Genomic DNA, 20,008 nt, shown 5'->3' on the forward strand with positions numbered 1-20,008 from the left:
TGGGGTCCAACCCCAGCAGGTCCAGAGGTTCCCAAAGGTGTGGACAAAGTCAGCGGAGAAGGAATGACACAGAGACAGCATTCAGTTGAACAATAGCCTAGCCAGGTTCTCTATCCCAGATCTCCAGCCAGGTTCTCTCTTTTATTGTCTTGTTACATCTGTATTTATACCAGTTGATTTTAATCCTATCAATTTCTATTCCAAAGGTTAGGGCATTTCTTATCTCCATTCCAGGGAGTAAAGATTATGTAGCTTAAGTGTGATTATTCATAGTTAAAGTGATTAACTACCCCCCTGGCACTTAGTTAAGGGGTTTTATTTCCTCCCTAACTTCAGGGAAAAATCCCTACCTGGGGAAACAACCTTTCTCAGAGAGGTGACCTTGGTTAAAACACATAGCGCCAAGAAGGGGAGCAAACATATTAAGAACAGTATGCCATATACGCCAGGTCCCTTGAAACATATGCTGTGCAGATGTTTCTTCCCTGCAGCGACTGTGTCAAGCAGCAAGGATGGACCGGCTTCCGGCAAATTCTTCCTTTTTTATTTTTAAAATAATAGCGCATGTAAATCAGCGGCCACCTCTCGGATTGGGTTGTTTAATACTCTGAAGAAGACTGACAAGCAATGATAGCGAGCAAAGCTATAAACATAGTGGATGGAGTGCACACGGAGCCTTGTTCCTGTAGAAGGTTGATGGCCTCTTCAGTCAAGTATTTCAGATGTCCCCAAGTTGATGGTTTGGTTGTCCTTGTTGATCTGGCTAGTGGGTGGCATCACTGGCAACAGGCTTCTCGAAGTGTCAGTGCGTTGAACAGCTGGATGATGGGTCCATCAGGGCTGTGCTTGATGGTGGTGTGGGCATCTGGGGAGGAGTCAGCTGTGCCCTCTGGGTCGGCTGATATGGATGATACCAGGGAGGAGGAGGATGAGGCGGAGATGGAGGATAGTAGAGAGAAAAAGAAGAGAAAGCAAAAGAACTACAAGGCATGGAAGTGTTTAGAAAAAAGAGGGAGAAGAAAGGGAAGAAGGCAGCATCCTGACACAGCCCTTTCCTTCAGCTGCTCCTTTCCCTGTGGTCCAAGGTAGAAATGGGAAACAAGTCCTGTTGCAGTGAGAGGGCAGGTGCTGTCAGCCAGTCTCTGTCTTTACCTGGGTCCTGGTCTGAGCTGGGCGTGGGAAGCGAAGCAGCCATGGGGGCAGGAGACCTCCCTCAGAAGGGGTGAGGGTTCAGGCCTCTGCAAAGTTGGGGGGGTGAGGGTCTGTGCCCCACCTCTGCTGACCCCCAAGTTGTCTCCTGATGGCCCCTCTGCGACTGTGCCTGTCTTAGGTTGTTCCTTCCCTGAGGAATCTTACCCATCTCTGGCTAACTAGCCATCCTCCGGGGCCAAGTAGGGTGATGTGAGGTGTGCGAATGAGGGAGGGGCAGCGCCCCCCTGCAAGAGGTTCAGTTCTGTCTCCTTGGTAGCCTATGCCCCTGTGGCCTCCATGCCCAACACCTGCCTTGGGCTCCCCTCGCCTGCTGGCGGGGCCCTGGCTCTGGTCACATCTCTTGGGGAACCCAGGTTTCTTCTCCAGGGACGGCCCAGCTCACACCATTGGGCGAGGGACAGATCCAAAGTCTGGTGTCATAGGAAAATATCTAGAAATATTTCTGATCTGAGGAGTTTATGCCTAAGTGGAATTCAGTGGGAAGCTCCTGGAATTTGAACATGGGATGGAAGAATCTAAGATACTCTTTAGAAAGAATTAGGATTTTACTTGGGCAATGAAATAGAAGACAGCGAACAGGAGACTGGATGGGAGGGAGAGATTTAGGAGGTTGTTGCAATAATCCAGGTAAGGGATGATAACAAATTATGCTGGAGACAGCTAGAGGTCTTCTTCATAAAATAAGGCAACTAATTGGATGTGGGGTCAAGGGTGCACTGAGTTGACAGTGACCCCCAGGTTTTGAACCAAATGACTAGGAGCACAGAGGTGCCACATACAGAAATCGGGAGGTCAGAAAGAGAATATGGTTTCAGGGAAAGAAGATGAGTTCAATTTGGAGCATGTTGTGTTTGTGCAGCCCAGGGGGACACAAATGTCTGGAGTGGTGCCAACCCAGCACCAGGAGCTACTTACTGAATACAAATGATGCTACTTGAATGGCTATTTTTTTAAGGTTTTTAAAACAAATTGTTTCTTAAATAAGCCTGTCACACACAGCCAGCCCCTTGCCACTTTTCCTCAGCCATTACCACTCTTCTCCCTTCCTTCCTTCCTTCCTTCCTTCCTTCCTTCCTTCCTTCCTTCCTTCCTTCCTTCCTTCCTTCCTCCCTTCCTCCCTTCCTCCCTCCCTCCCTCCCTCCCTCCCTCCCTCCCTCCCTCCCTCCCTCCCTCCCTCCCTCCCTCCTTTCTTTCTTTCTTTCTTTCTTTCTTTCTTTCTTTCTTTCTTTCTTTCTTTCTTTCTTTCTTTCTTTCTTTCTTTCTTTTTCTTTCTTTCTTTCCTCCCCCACCCCCCTCCCTTTCTTCCCACATTGAACATAAGTAAAATTCATCCCAGTTCAGGTAAGAATGCTCCCCAAATCAAAATTAGCATTTTGAACTAGTGAAAGACCAACCTTTGAAATAAAATATTAGGTAATGGATGTACCAGGAATGAACTAAAAAAGATACAGGCTTCTCTCACTGCTTTCAGCCTTACTCCCCAGGGTCTCTCACTGAAGGAAGGTCATGGGCAGCCAGGCAGGGGCACATTGGATGCAGAATTGCTAAAGTACGTTTTCTCCTCCTGCTGAGTCCCTAAGGACGCAGAATCTGGCTGAGCTGTTCAGGGTCTCATATTCTTCCCCTCAGTAAATTAAATCACAAGCACATCTCATCGCCCAGGCCTGCACAAAAGCCTGCTATACCTTTTTTGGCAAGCGATGCTTGAAATGGAGCTTTTAGGAATGCTAAAAGCCTCCCTCCTCCGGCCATCTGTGTTGGCTGGTCCAGCTGTGTCCACGGCTGGGCCTGGGGGTTGGGGGGGAGCCAGGGCCGAGGTGGCAAATTTCATCCATGTGTGAGCCGAATAGAGTCCAAATGGACTCCTGTCAGCAATTTCTCTCTTTTGCTCAATAACTTTGACGTAATTCTTCCCCGAAGCCGCCAATGATCCTATTGGATATTTGCAGGGAGAGAGTAGCTTTCTAACCTTTTTTTCTCCCAACTTTGAAAATGCTTTAAATGGGAGGGCAAATGAGTACAAACAGGAAAGTGTTGGGAAGGTACAGTAGAGAAGCCTTCTGTGGCTCTGAGAGCAGATACAAATGCCGACTTAATTGGAAAATCAATCTTGCTGTCCGGCTGATTGATTGCTGGCCTCCTCTGGAGGTGGGAGAGAGAGTTGAGTCATGACGAGATAATTTTTTCCTATTACTAAAAGGAGGCCTAATGTACATCTCTAAGCCATTCAGCGTGAAGAACTTGTTAAAAACACGCCACCTTTTCCCTCTTGTTAATTGAATCTTTGGCGGAGGGAAGGAAGAATAACATAGCTTGCGTTTGTGGAAACTCTTACTATTTTTTTCCCCCTCAAGATACTCAGGTTCTGAGAGGTGACTTAATAACCTTTATCAAAGAAATGCAAATGTTTTCATAGGGAGCAAAACAGAGGCCTGCTCATCAGGTCTACAGAACACTGCCTTGAGAGAGAGGGTTGGTGTTGCCTGGGGAGAGAATCACATTGCTGACCATCAGTTCACACTGTTGGGTAAGGCTAGAGGTCAGATAGTATCTCCTTCTTCACTCAGATGGGGAAACAGGCTCTTGGGTTTACCCTGATCAAGGCCCCATGGATAGTGAATGAAGGAGCCTGGAAGAATGGCAGTCTGTTCTCCAAACATTTGTATCTCCCACCACACCACGTGGCTGCTGAAGAAAGGCTGTGCTGGGAGCTGGTCTGTTTATGTTTTCTCTCTCTCACCATATCCGTTCTGTGGTCTGACCTGCTTTGGAGGCCCCACCCTGTACACATCCTTAATCCACACCCTGGGTCCTGACTGTACCACTTCTGTGTTTGTCGCACTCCAGTCTGGAAGTGCACAGCCTTCTGCCCCCATGATGGAGTGCCAGCAACTGTATATTGCTTTAACTCATTCATCCATTCACAAATCTGTGTAATGATGCAGTTGTAGCTCTGTAGTTTCTTCCATGAAGGATGATCTCCCCTGATTTCCCCCCGCCAGCAAAAAGGCCTCCTAGCAAGTGCCTGCAGCAACTATGATTAGAAGGAGTTAGAGGCCTGGCTAGCATGGCTCAGTGGTTGAGCATCAACCTTTGAGCCAGGAGGTCGTGGTTCAATTTCTGGTCGGGGCACATGCCCGGGTTGCAGGCTTGATCCCCATTGTGGGCAAGCAGTGATTCTCTCTCATCATTGACGTTTCTATCTCTCTCTCCTTCTCCCTTCCTCTCTGAAGTCAACTAAAATATATTTTTTAAAAAAGGAGTTAGACACCTTCCTAGCCTAAAGGACACTAAGAAATAATAATCCAGGTCTAAGGAATCCTGGAAGAACCTCTCCCATTAATTAGAAACCCTGTGCTCTGTTTCTTTTCCTGTTTCCCAATATCTCAGTCATTCCCTATACTTTCACCTAGTTTCTCCCCAAACCTACACTGGGCCTAGAGCTAAAAAGTACTTTCTTTATTGTTTCAGTGAGTTTTGCTATTCAACTATTTCATGTGCTCTTCCATATGGATTACCTTTGTAATATTTAATCATTTCCAAAAAGTCTACAAGAAAGACCAAGTTTATTAGTGAAACGGAACCTGCATTCTTTGAACAGTGTTTACCACAAACTTCATTTTATGAGAAAAACAGCGAAACTGGCTTATTATAATCAATAGAGATTATTTGTCACAATGGTCAAAGATGGTAAGAATGATTAAATTATGCAGATAGTTTTAAGATCTCATTTTCTCATTTTGGGTATTCACTTGCATGTAAAGTACTTATTTATTATATAATGTTACAATTACTAAAATAAATCCTTGAAGACAGACCCAGGGAAGACATGAGCCATCAAAACCTACCTAACAAACAAACAAACAAAAAGAAATAAAGATCCGAAGAGGAGGGTGTGACTTTCTAAGATCATGCACATGAAATCTTCCAACTCACCAAGAAGACATATTTTGTAAAGAGTGTTTAGAGAGGTACCCATGTTCTCTCCACTCTGTGATCCTGTAGGTGTGGTACTGAAAGGCAGTGAATGGTTGCAGTGTTGGAAACAGAAAGAGGAATGACTAACCCCAGAGCTGCTGAGAATTGTGTGTGTGTGTGTGTATGTGTAAAGGCAAAAATCCAAGGAGAACAATACAACTTCTGTGTAAATATTCTATACATTATGGAGTTTTACCACTGCTGTGTGGAGCACAATTAACATATTTTTAGGTAAAGTATAATTACTATGACTTTATTTCCTAAGCCAAAGTTCATGCTACTCAACCCAATTTATAAATGTGGAGGTTGAAGCTAGAGACCATTTCCCCAAGGTCATACAAATGACTCACAGCAAATCCAGGAAATCATTCCGTCTGACTCCAAGGCTGTGCTCATAACCTGCCTAACACAGAATACCCTGTGAACTTATGAATATAGACATAAACTCGTGGAAAAAAATAGAAACAGGATACTTAATTTTGACATTGTCACAGAAAATAGGTTGCCTATTGTTTATGTATAAGAGCTATGAATAAGGAATAAATTGCAGACTGATGATGATTTGGGTTTTGTTTATTCTGAGGCTTGGGAAAGCTCATGAAATAGTTAATTCTTAGAAAAATTTCCCTTTTAAGTATTGGGGTGTAAAAATGCTTGAAATGTCTTAACATTCTTAGATACATTAGACATGGATTTTATGACACAGTGATATTTTCATATGTTCCAAAATGTTATGGAAAACTTCACACTTCCGTGATAATTCTTCAAACAGGAAGAATTCCTTAGCAAGTCTTGAGATAAAGATTCCTGGCTTAATCTGCTGCCTCACCCTTTCTGCTTTGGTTTTGAGAGTCATTTGGGGTTCACTGGCTTTGTGTTATCGGTGACCTTGTGAAACCACTAAAGGTACAAATAATGACAGAACTGACTCAGAGTATTTGAGCTTTAGAAGGTTGGGTTTAGCACAAACATAGCCTATTAGAGAGCAAAACTGGTCCCTAGTAATCCCTTGCCTGGTCTGTTAGCTGAAAGAGTCTGAGGCCACTCATGCTTAGGAAATATTTAACATTTTTGGAACTGGCAGAATTGGTTGGACTGGAATTTTCTCCACTTGTAGTTTTCTGTTTATTTCTTTTTTCCTTTGTGTGTGTGAGTGTGAGTGTAAGTGTTGTGTGAGTGTGTGTGTGTGTGTGCACGCGCGCGCACAACAGGTGGCATCGCCATGCAATTTTTATTGTTTCAATAAAGCCCCTTGGAAATTAGGTGTGGAAAACACCACACAAAGGCTGCTTTCCCCAGCAGCACAGGGGACACTGATGTGACCATTGTTTTCACCTAATGAAGATGAGTTTCCAGCTGTCACAGCACCCAATGGGCTTAAACTCTGTCTGATAAAACATATCGCTGCACTGCATCCAGCCTGGATGTTTGTTTCTAAGTAATTTCAGATAAGAATTGGTAAATTAAAAAATCAGGCAACATACACTTTGAGAATCCTGTTACTCCTGAAAAATAAAACGAAAGCTTGTTGAAGAAAACATTCCTTCAACATCTTTAACCTCACATGCAACTTATTCCCTGCTCGTCTCTCCAATCCCATTTGTCACGCTTGGTGTGACTGGGAACAACGCAAGAAAGGCCTGTGGAAATGTCATGGCCTAAATAACTGCTATGGATGACAGACACTTGTGCCTATTCTCTCAGTGGCTTTTCCCCACCACCCATGAGCAAGGCAGCAGAGACAGCACTGCCCCCATTTTACAGATAAGTAAACTGAAGCACAGAGATATTCATAACATATCCAGGACCACATGGCAGATGTCATCAGGATATGACTTGAAGATTACTTGATTCCAAAGCCCGGCCTCATCATACTTTTCACCAAAAGACTACATTTAATGAACATTTTTAGTGACAATTAAGATTTTGGATAAGAGAGTAACATGGAGCAGGCAAGGTAAGATTGAGCCATTTATAGGCTCCACTAGAGAGCTCATAAATAGCTACAATTGACAGATTTCACTGAGGACAGATGGCAGTTTTGGCTGGGATCAGCTCGATTCCTCGAAGGGAATTCTGTGCTATCAGTGTTGGTCCCTCCTCCACACATTTGGGCTGGCTCAGTGTGGAGTGGGCTGAGAGGATTCATCTGGCTTGATGTGAATCTTAATATTTCACAATGTCAGAATTGAAATAAAAGGAAAAGTATGTCCTTTCCTCTTTCTAAAAATACTGCCACGAAGAGACATGAAATGTAGCTTGAAGAAAAATAAACCTGGAATTCTTATCTTCTGTTATGGATAATTGATACTGGTGGCCAATAAGCAAGTTATATTTTAGGCTCAAATTAAAGTCCTTTTTTCCTTCCAAACTGTTCCAAATCTAATTGACCAGGCACTGTTCCACTTTATATTCTTATTTATTTAAAGGAAATATAGTCCATATGTTTCACATTCATTTATACTTAACTCATCAAAATGCTATTTGGCAACAGGCATTCAATGTCCCCCAGAAGATTCTTGAGGTGCCTTTGATAAAATTTAATTCTTACAACCAAGAAATAATATTTTTCCTGGAAAGAAAAAAAGTTCTCAAAGGGCTCTAGGTCAGTTCAAAGCTCCATTCAAAATGGGTTATGAAAGGTTAAGTTTGGAAGAATGTTTTGGTATAATTCACTGCTCTCTAAAACTGCCAGTGGAAATTGCTGGATAAGGGGTTATTGGATTCCTCAAACTGAGTAACTTAACATCTACTGCCCACATGAAGAGATTAACAGATGACTATTCTATTTACTAAAATGTGTAATGATATGTTTAAAACATTATGAGCTCTGAATACATAGTGGAACATTGGATATTTGACTACTAAAAATTAAAAGCAAATGACTTACTGGTAAATAATATTGCCAAGGGCTTCTATATTTAAAAAAATGGAAATATATATTTGAAAATAATGATGTAAACATTTCATTAAAATGGATACAAGACAGAAGAAAACACACATAAACACACATATAAATGGGAAATTAACATATGCAAAAATATTTGGTTGTATTAATAGTCAAATGCACGCAAATTAAAACAATGAGTTATAACTTTTAACTAGCAAATTGGAAAAATGATGTTAAAATATTAAAAGCTACCAAAACTTTTTTGATAATATGTTGGTTGAAGTGTAAACTGGTACAGTTTTCCTAGAAATTGAATTATATGAATTTTTATTCTTAAAAGAGTTCATATCCTTTCATTCAATAAACTTCTAGGAATCTATCCAAAGTGGTGGACAAAGATTTATATGCCAAACTATTTATAGAATTGCTATTTTTAATAGCAAAAATAAAGCCAATATTTCTAATAATAGAGTTAAATAAATTATGGTTAAATAAATTAGGTACATTGCATAGGCTATTATTCATCTACTAATGTCACATTATGTAGTTTAATGTCATGGGAAATGCTATTGTATAAATGGGAAAAGTAGGGAAAAAACCCTTTAATATATAATCCCAATTTTGCAAAAACAAAACCAGACATGCAAATACATGAAACACATATTTAAAAGAGACCAGTTGTTATCACTTGATGATGAGAATATGTGATTTTAATTTTCTTTTCTTAGCTTTCTGCATGTAAAAACAATGAGTGTGTGTTAAATTTATAATCATAAAACACAATAAATATTGCTTATATTAATAGCATTCTTACTGGAACTGATAAATAAATTCAGTAAAGTACAAGGATACAAAGTAAATATCCAGAAATTAGTTGTATTTTTTTAAAAATATATTTTATTGATTCTCCACAGAGAGGAAGGGAGAGAGATAGAGAGTTAGAAACATCGATCAGCTGCCTCCTGCACATCCCCCACTGGGGATGTGCCCGCAACCCAGGTACATGCCCTTGACCAGAATCGAACCCGGGACCCCCCAGTCCGCAGGCCGACGCTCCATCCACTGAGCCAAACCGGCTTTGGCAAGAAATTAGTTGTATTTTTAAACACCAATAATGGATTATCAGAAAGGAAAACAAAAAAAAAATTCCGTTTACAATTGCATAAAAAATACCTGGGAATAAATTTAACCAATGGGGTAAAAGACCTGTACTGAGAAAATTATGATACTGAAGAAATTAATGATTCAAATAAATGGAAGCATATAGCATGCTCATGGATAGGAAGAATGAACATTGTTCAAGTGACCATACTATGCAAAGCAATCTATAGATTAAATATAATTTGTATCAAAATACTAATGGTGTATTTCAAAGACTAGAACAAGTAATTCAAAAATTTATATGAAACACAAAAGACCCTGTATAGTCACAGCAATCTTGAGAAAGAAGAACAAATTTGGACGAATCACAGTGCCTAGTATCAAACTATACTACAAAGCCATAGTAATCAAAATAGCATGGTACTGACATAAAAACAGATATATGGATCAATGGAACAGAATAAAGAGCTCAGAAACAAACCCATGCCTATATGGTCAATTAATATTTAACAGAGGAGTCAAGAACATACAATAGGGTACAGATGGCATCTTCAATAGATAGTGTTGGGAAAATTGGACAGATATGTGCAAAAAAAGAAACTAGACCACCTTCTTACACCATATATAAGAATAAACTCAAAATAGATTAAAGAATTAAGTGCAAGGTAAAGAAAAGAAAAAAGAAACAAATGGGACTACATCAAACTAAAAAGGTTTTGCACATTGAAGGAAACCATCAATAAGTAAAGACAAACCACTTAATGGGAGAACATATTCACCAATGATTCATCTGATAAGGGGTTAATATCCAAAATTTATGAAGAACTCAAACAACTCAACTCCAAAAAAAACAAACAATCTAATTATAAAAATCGTCAAAGGACCTGAACAGACACTTCTCCAAAGAGGACATACAGATGGCCAATAGACAGTTAAAGAGATGCTCAATGTCACTAATCATCAGAGAAATGCAAATTAAAACCATAATGAGACATTTCGTACCTGTCAGAATAGCTATCATCAATAAATCAACAAACAAGTATTGATGAAGTCATGGAGAAAAGGAAACTTCGCATATTGTTGGTGGGAATGCAAATTAGTACAGCCACTGTGGAAAACAGTAGGGAGGGTCTTCAAAATATTAAAAATGGAGCTGCCTTATGACCCAGAGATTCTACTTCTGGGTATGTACCCAAAGAAACTCAAAACACTAATTCGAAAGAATATATGCACCGCTATGTCATTATGGTGTTATTTACAATAGCCAAGTATGGAAGCAGTCCAAGTGCCCATTGTAGATGAGGTAAAAAAAAAAAAAAAGCTGTGGTACATGCCATGGAATATTACCTTGTCATAAAAAATAACAAAATCTTACCATTTGTGACAGCCTGGATGAACCTAGAGGGTGTTATACTAAGTGAAATAAGTAAGTCAGAGAAAGACAAATACCATATGATTTCACTTACTTGTGGAATCTAAAGGACAATATAAACAAACCAACAAAACCCAAATAGACTCATGGTTCCTGGGGGAAGGGAAGGTTGGGGAATTGAGATAGAAAGGTGAAGAGATTTAGAAGTAAAGATTGGTAGTTAGAAAATAGTCATGGGGTGTAAAGTAAAGCATAGGAAGTATAGCCAATAATATTGTGATAACTCTGTATGGTGCCAGTTGGGTACTGAAAATATCAGGGGGATCATGTATATGATTGTCTAACCAGTATGCTATACACCCGAAACTAATACACAATAATATTGAGTATAAACTGTAATTGAAACAATTAAAATTTTTAAAAAAATAAATAAAAGAAAAAATAGAATTCTTTGAATTTTCTGCAGGCTAAAGTGGTAGAAGTAATATATTCACCAAAAACTTAAATGGTCTTCTTTGGGTTTTGCAATGACCATTAAATAACTGACTCTTTTTCATTCTATGTCTTCATAGCTGTAGCATAGCCATCTTTGAGAAATAGTCTTTCAATAAAATGTAATATCCTGTCTTTATATCCTAGTAAAAATAATCCAGAGGAAGCACCAGTCATTCTCTTTTATCAGTTAAAAATATCCCCATAATGAATATCAGAAGAGTTTTCTGAATATAATGTAGTTGAGTGTTTCTTTAAGATATCTTGCTCTTTAGTTTGATGGTAAAGTAATTCTTTGAATAAGCCAGTTAGTTGAAGAAAACATCCTTTCAGAAGGCATTTTCCCCATGAGTTTAGAGTTTATTGTTTTGATTTATCTTCCTCATTAGGTAGACAGGAGTTTGGATGCACAGCAGAAAATGTGGTTGAGAAATTGGAAAGCTACTACAAACATACTCTGGTCTGGAGAGGCAGTATGAAGTGTGCACTGAAGGAAGACCTGGGACTGCGTTTTAGCTCTGCCACCTCGAGGGTGAGTGAACTTGTGCAATCATGTTGTAACTTTTATCTTGTCTATCTCAAAGGGTTCTTGTGAAGAATACATGTGCTAATATGTGGGAGTTGTTATTGTTATCATACGATTTAAAGTTGATGGTAATAGAAACTACGCTCTTGTCTTACCTTACTATTGATGGGTTGGACCTGAAGTTTCTTGGTAGAAGTTATTCAATAGTCACTGAAATTTCCAATCCAGTCCTTCAGAAATGTTCCTAGAGGTTTTAATTTAAGTGTGAGAAATATGGATTCTTTACCTTTTGCTTGCTGGTAGCCATACTCTGTAATCCCTTTGAAAGCCCTGAAGAACAACTATTCTTTAAAATATATTTATTTTAATATGTTTATAGTAAACTGCAAAAGTAATAAAACCATGAGCCAGACATCTGTTTACTTAATAACCGCATCATATCTGCATGCACCTTAATTTGAAAATAAGTCAGCAAACTGAAAAGTAATAAGTTGTGAAAAAAGCTGTACATGCCCTTTTGTAATGTATTTATAGTTTTGAAAAGTTAGAAAGGAAAACTATCCTGCATCAGGGAGTATAGTGGAGCTTCAGACTGAGGCGCTCTCAGTGATGGGACTGGAGAGAGACCCTCACGGGAAAGTGGAATCTGAATTTGGAGAAAGTAGTTGGCAATTGTGTGTCACAACAACCCCATGATGGGATTTTAAACTCCAAGCAGCAGACTTTAATCAGCCTGGACAGAAAAAAAAATAGACAGTTTAAATCCATGAAGGAACAAAGCCATTTCTGGGGAAAAAAAAGTAAACATTTTTTCCTTATCAGACTGTAAAAAATGAAGGCCAGGAACACTGTGGACACTGGGCCAGGCCAGATGGTGAGGGAAATGATGACCTTTTGGTTGATGCTTTGGCTATGCTTCCTAAAAGTTAAATTTAGATTTCTCAATAAGAACTTATTTTTCTCATTTAAGTGTTGTTCTAACTGAGGTATTGTCTTTTCATAATAATCAATATTAATTTTTATGTAGAAAAACTTCAAGTGGGCAAGTGTTTATTTTATTCCTTTAAAAAATGTGAACTGAATACCCACTCAGTAAAGAGCATTTTGCTAGTCTAAAGTTTTATTATAAAATTAATGGGCTCATGAATAATTCCGTCTAGAGGTCATTACATGGGAATGAGCGAGACTAGGCTACTGTGTAGGGAGGTGAGGGAGTGGAGCTGGGTGGGGACAGGCTGGCATGGGAAGTCAGAGCCTGAGTAGGATGAGAGGGCATCCCTGGGAGAGGGGGGAGCCATGGCAGCATCAGGAGAATGGGGACGTATGGGAAGACTGACCCAATAAGTAAATAAATTGAGGATAATGGTTTCGTACTATTTGGTAAGAGAGTTATAAATGTGGAAAAGAGGAAAACTGTAATCAACCAAGAAATGCTAGATTGGAATTGGAGGCATTGATGTGAACTCATTGCTTTTCACACATACACACACATTTCCTAGCTTTGGCACTGAGAATCCCAGAGCAGTGACACCCCAGTCATAGAATAACTACAAATAACCAGAGCTTATCACCAATAACAAATAATAATTATAACTACCATTTAATTTGCACTTGCCATGTGCTCTATAAACTTCTCATTACCCTATGGGATTATATTATTATTATCCCCTTTTTATAGAGGAGAAAAAGGAGCTATGATGACTTGGACAAATGACTGATTCTAAGACCGGGGTGGAGAAAGAAAAAAAAAAAAAAAAAAAAAGCCTGGAATAGCTTATTGTCCCAGGATGTAAAGGATACTCAAGGGAAAGGACACAGAAGCCTCATCAAAGGGCAGAAAAACTGGGATAATTTGAACTTCAGAGTAGATGTCCATAAAATTGTATCATTGAATAAAATAGTATCCATGAGCCCATACTAATATAAATAAATCAATGGATAAATAAATCAAGAGAAGTGAATGCTGACTAATAGATGTAGAAGGAGATCACCATTTGGCAACATTACAGTAGTAATTAAACCAATAAATATCTATGGATATTAAAAATAAGCGTATGAAAGTTTGATAGGAGAAAATATTCATATCGTCTCAAAAAGGTATTTTTATAAAATATTTATACATTAAAGAAAAAAAATAACTTGAAGAAACCTGGAAGATATCATCTGAATCCAATTATCAAAATTAACCTTGTCAGAAAAGGGACAAAATGAAATTGTGGCCACTTGATAGACAGACATAGAAGATCCAAGTATCACTTCTGAGGCATTGCTGCTCAAGATGCAGAACCTGAATCTAGTCCTGAGAAAGCACTAGGCATATTGGGAGACATTTTACCAATAACTGGCCTGCAATTTTCAAATGTCAAGGGCATGGATGTTCAGATGGAAGGAGACTAAAAACACACAACCAAATGTGATAATATCCTTTGGATCCTTTTTGCTATAAAGAACATTATTGGGACAATTGTTAAAAATTGAATGGGGTCAGAAATTAGTTGGTCATGATGTACCAATGTAAAATTCCTCATTTTGATGGTTTTATTGTAGTTATGCAGAAGAATGGCTTTTTCTGAAGGGCATTTACACTGAATTGTTGTGAAGCAACATGTTGGTAACTTACTCTGAAATGGTTCAGGAAAAGTATTTTTGTATTATATTTGCAATGTTCTGTAATTTTGAAATTATTTCAAAGTAAACTCATCTTTAGTATGAAAAAAAATGAGTAAGAAGTGGCCCTGCTTTCAGGGAGGCTATTTTATAGTAGAATGGCCAAGGCAATAAAGATGAAGTCAGCAGAGAAGAGAGGGAGGTGGACGGGTGACATGGTTACCAGCAAGGGCTCTAGAGCCAAATGTCCCATGCTTTGTGCCTCAATCATAGTTCTGCCTGTACCAGCTAGGAAGCCCTCGGAGGATGACATGAAGTTTCTGGGCCTCAGTTTTCACCTCTATAAAAAGGGGATAATAATAATATAATCCCATAGGGTAATGAGAAGTTTGTAGAGCACATGGCAAGTGCATAGTAAATGGTAGTTATAATTATTATTTGTTATTGGTGATAAGCTCTGGTTATTTGTAGTCAGAGAGCTTCATCCAAATTCTTTCTCTGCTACTTTCTACGAGGCCTTGAGCAAGTTACTCAGCTTTTCTAAGGCTCAGGTTTTTCATTGAAAATAGCAATAATAATCATGTTAATAATAGTATTAGAGTGGGAGTGAGACTTAAATGAGATAATGCACAATGCTTAGCACCTTGTAAGCACTTTATATGTGTTACTTATCACTACATAAACACAAAATGAAATATAATAAATCCAATGTGAGAAATAAAAAGCATGTGGCAGTTCTGAGGAGAAGGAAGAAAACATCTGGGGGAATGAGGGAAAGCATTTGGTTGTAGAATTCTCTGGAACAATGGAGAGGCTTTTGCTATAGTTGAGAGATGCTAAGGGTAGAAAAATGGCAGTGGGAAGGGGAGAAAGGAAAGTGGTGGTCAGGGGAGAAACAGGAGTCAATGATCTCTGAGCTAACAGACAAGGGGAAGAGCTAGTGTGAGGGAAGACCCCAGATGACAGTGATGGGGAGATGTGTGCAATAAAATGGGCTCTAGAGAGGAATTTCTTCTCTGGAAAGAAGGAGACTGGATCAAGCATATATACTGAGGTGATAATATAAGTCTGTGAGTAAATGAGATTTCCAAGGAAGAGTGCTCAACAGGAGAGAAGGAAGAAGGAGTCAGGGACAGAACTTAAGAAAGCTCCCTCATTTAGGGAGCACAAGGGGAGATAGAGCATGGGGATATATGAGGGTGGGAAGAGAGGAGGTGAGTGAGTCAGGAAGGTGCTATGTGACAGGCATGGGAGTAGCTTGGTTCAGTGAAAAAAGACAGATGGTAGAGAAGAATAAGGACTAGGGGAAGATACTGTGTTGGGGGTTAGCTGGTCCTTGCTGAGTTACATGAATGTAGAGTAGAAGCCAAACTCCAAGGGGTGAAGCAGCAAGGAGGGAGGATCTGGGTAAAGAGATCAGAGCTTGGATTCTTCTTGAGAACACTGAACAGCCAAGGCTGATGTACCAGGAAGCAGACGAGGCTTCAGTTTCAGGCCCCTCACCTCTCCAGACCTGTCCCAAGCCCCAGGACACACCCAAGCAATGTGCTCCCATGGTTATGTGACCTGTGAAACTTACAAATGTAAGACAGTTGACTTCATGTTTTTGAGCTACTTTAACAAAATTCCACAGACTGGTTGGCTTAAACAAATTTATTTCTCACAGATCTGAAGGCTGGAAAGATGGGCACACTGGGTACCAATATGGTAGGCTTCTGGTGAGAGCCCTCTTTCTGGTTTGCTGATGGTGTCTTCTCTCCCTGTGTTCTCACAAGGTGGGGGTTGGCAGGACACACACACACACACACACACACACACACACACACACACACACCACACACACTTCTTTTATAAAATAAAGGCATTAATTCCACCATGAAGGCCCCATCCTCATGACCAACTCTAATACTTATTATGTCCCAAAGAACCCATTTCCAAATACAATCACATTAGGGAGATAAGGAAATCAAAGTATGAATTTTGGAGGCACACAAACATTCAGTCTGTAGCAATATTTAGCTACAGTCAGTTAAGTCTACTGGCTCTTTCTATTCAAGCTATTCTTCATTTACAATTTTCCAGAGGTTGAATGGCATTCCAGCATCAGCTTAGAGAACCAGAGTTAAAATTTATGAGGATATACTGTATGGTTTGCATATCATTAATGTCTAGTTAAGTTATTGCTAATAGTTTCAGGAATTCTCACCCCACCCCCTGGGCAGACTCACTCAGCATTGACACAAGTGTCAATGAAACCAAGTGTGAATGTGCCTCTTGACATGTGGCTTCAGGAAAAGAGACTAGTGTGTGGACTGTCCTTCCAGTTATGAGGTGAGCAAAATTGCCAGAAGAGGATCCAGTCAGAATGCAAAATCTCTCCTTGAGATCAGACAACCTAACATTTATAACATACCACTATGATGAGACATCAATGGCAAACTGGTTAATGGGTGTTGTCAGTGAAAAAGATTTAAGATTAGTCACAGCACATACACACTCACAAACTTGAAATGTACTGAAATCCTTCAGCTCAGATATGAAAGAAACTTGATAAGAGATTTTTTACACATTTGAGAAAAATAATCCTACAAAGTTACATATTACCAGTAATGAATTAGTATTTAGCTAAATGTTTTCTAAAACCATAAATAATAAGCAAACTTTTTTTATTAACTATGCTGGAAAACATTGAATTATTGCCAAATAAAGTAGCAATCTGAGAGAATGCCCCTAAAAAAATGTAGGGGGAAATGTTATAAAGGCCAGGCAATAAATTAAAACATTACATTATTTTTTAGATTTTTATAATGTTTGCTATATTCATCCATGTTTTAAAAATTGTAACTTACTGCATTTTTTCTTCTAAATAAATACTCAGTTTTATACTGAATTTTTAATTTATAATTTTTAATTCTTTATCTTAATGGGCCCTCCCTGCTCCCAAATTATATGAGCTTCAGGCCCCACAGAGCTCAGTCTACCCTTGCATACACAAACAGCAGTGCTTCTTCCCAGAGGTTGATTCATGCCTGAATGGGCAGAGCTGGGAAGTAAGCTTTGGGCTAAATGGGATATTAAATATTTCATTATTAGTAATTTCTAGCCTAGGGATGACCTGAGCATTTTGTGGGTGGAAAGGAGGGTGCTGGGTTGAAGGGAAAGATGGATACTCATGTAACAGGGATCCTTGTTGGAACAGGTCTCATATAGAGGAAAGGAAGGGGTTAAGATAGAGTGGAGTGATCTACTTAAAAATAAAGCAGGTATAGAGAGGCAGCGAAGGCAGAAAAAGAGTGAGCAGACTTTGAGTTAGTGAGGGAGGGCACCAGGGAGTTCAGTCCTGTGACCTTAATCTTCTAGTTCATGTAGGAGGCCAGGTTATCATCTCAAGTCTCAGAGGTGGGTGGTTTTAGGGGTTTCCAAAGCCTGAGCATGTCACTAATAGCTGTTTCTGTGAAATAGCAGTGTTGGGTCATCACTCATCTTCCCAAACTCTGCCTGTTGGTCCTAAGACATTGCACTCGAGACACTGATGTGGACTTGACAGTAACCATCTAAGGTGAAGGTCGAGTTTGGGGACAAGCCTAGACTTTTCTCTGTCCTGGTATCTATATATATATATATATTGTTATATATCAGAGAATCCAACTGTGGGAATAATGCAAGGCTGGTGAGGAGACTGTCAGGCGGAGAACTGGAGTTGTTGCCTAAAGGAAAGAAACAACAATTTATTACAGATGGCCTTATTCTGCACAGGATTTAAGGCAGCTCCCAAGAATGCATGTAATAAAATAGCAAGCTGTGGTCCATAAATAAAAAATCAAGGCTGGAAAAAGCATAAAATATAGAAGAGAAGACTGCAGACGTGGCTTGTCTTCAAATAACTGGAGGGTTGTCATGTGTATGAGTGGCCAGGGTTATATGGAACATGAGCCCAAGAACATGGGGTGGGGTGACAGTAGGCACAACAAAAGGCAAAACTTTCTACAAGTGCAGCTGCTACTCCACCATGGAATGAGGTGGGGAGCTCCTCCTCCATCCCAGGAGGCATTTACACCCAGCGAGGTAGCCTTCTTTCTGGCCCAATCTGAGAGCGCTGACATGATGGGAAGATCTGGCCCCTGACCTGCCCTTAGGGCCAGAATTCTAATGACTAACAGGAACTGTTTTGAATAGCACCCCGTAAATAATGAAATATTCTAATACATGCCACATATTAATAAACTAGGGGCCCGATGCACGAAATTCGTGCACTGGGTGTGTGTGGGGGGGAGTGTCCCTCAGCCCAGCCTGCCCCCTCTCACATACTGGGAGCCCTCAGGCGTTGACCCCCATCACCCTCCAATCGCAGGATCGGCCCCTTGCCCAGGCCTGACGCCTCTGGCCTAGGCATCCGGCCCGGGCAGCGGGGACCCACAGTTGCAGCGGCCCCGCGATCGTGGGCTTCGCTTTAGGCCCAGGCAAGGGACCCCTAGCTCCTGGGACTGCCAGCTTCGACCGTGCCCAGCTCCCATCGCTGGCTCCACCCCTACTTCCTGCTATCACTGGCCAGGGCGGAAAAGGCACCTGATTCTCTGATCATGGCTGGGGGGCAGGGCAAAGGCGGCCCCAGGGCCGCCTTTGCCCTGCCCCCCAGCTCTTAGCTCCCCCCTGGGTTTTCGATCACTGTCAGTGGCAGGGGGCTTCTTCCTGCTTTCCCTTTCGCCTCCCTGCATTGTGCCTACGTATGCAAATTAACCGCCACCTTGTTGGCAGTTAACTGCCAATCTTAGTTGGCAGTTAACTGCCAATCTTAGTTGGCAGTTAACTGCCAATCTTAGTTGGCAGTTAACTGTCAATCTTAGTTGGCAGTTAACTGCCAATCTTAGTTGGCAGTTAATTTACATATAGCCCTGATAGGCCAATGAAAAGGGTAGCTCGTACGCCAATTACCATTTTTCTCTTTTATTAGTGTTGAAGCTTGTCAACTGCCAAAATGAGTATTTTCTATTACCTACAGTATTGTCTCCCATCTTTGAAATGTCACTGCAAATTGTAAACCCAAAATTTCTGAAGCAGAAATGAAGCAAAATTTTGGAAGCTTCTGATAGGAGGAGGGTGGAGTGGGAGGTGTTTTCTATCAGCTCATCATTCCCCTGAGTCATCATTGGTAGTTAGAAGGGCTAGTGGCGTCCAGTCAGCCACTCAACGTTGAACAACAAATGGCTGTTGTTCCCTAGCATATGTCAGGCCCAATGCTAGGCCCTGGGGAGAAAATAATAAGCAAACAACACACAGTCCCTCCTTTCCCAGTGATTGTTGCTTAGTGGGAAAACAACATTAATAAAAATAACCACACATCTATATACTTATCAATTGTGATATGCACTATCAAGGAAGAAAAGAGTATTTTCAGAATGGATAGCTGTAAGACCTCCAGAGCACGAAGGAAAAACATGTTTACTAATATCTGTGAGTTACAGGAAAGTAGGAGGCAGGGGTGTAGGTTCAGATGTAGAGCCTCAGGCTGAAGGGACAATGTGGGGGAAAGCTCAGAGATGTGTGGGAGCATGGAGCATTTGAGAGACTGCATGGCCAGAGTGGCTGGGGGTACCTAGACTAGAGGCCTGGGTGCCATGAGCAGCCCAGGAGAGGTGGTCTAGGACAGTGATGGTGAACCTTTTGAGCTCGGCATGTCAGCATTTTGAAAAACCCTAACTTAACTCTGGTGCCCTGTCACATATAGAAATTTTTTGATATTTGCAACCATAGTAAAAAAAAAGACTTATATTTTTGATATTTATTTTATATATTTAAATGCTATTTAACAAAGAAAAGTCAACCAAAAAAA

At 40.3% G+C, this 20,008-nt stretch overlaps 1 long non-coding RNA gene across 1 annotated transcript in view; it reads left to right on the top strand.

Moving 5' to 3' along the window:
• The window catches only part of LOC132230126 (uncharacterized), a 463,598-nt gene extending 451,892 nt beyond the window's left edge, over positions 1-11,706 (top strand). Inside the window, exon 6 of the long non-coding RNA XR_009451812.1 lies at positions 11,435-11,706. This is a non-coding gene — a long non-coding RNA (uncharacterized LOC132230126). The remainder of the gene's footprint in view (positions 1-11,434) is intronic.
• The last annotated feature ends 8,302 nt before the right edge of the window (positions 11,707-20,008 follow it).

Source organism: Myotis daubentonii, chromosome 3 (assembly GCF_963259705.1).
Source record: "Myotis daubentonii chromosome 3, mMyoDau2.1, whole genome shotgun sequence".
NCBI lineage: Eukaryota > Metazoa > Chordata > Mammalia > Chiroptera > Vespertilionidae > Myotis > Myotis daubentonii.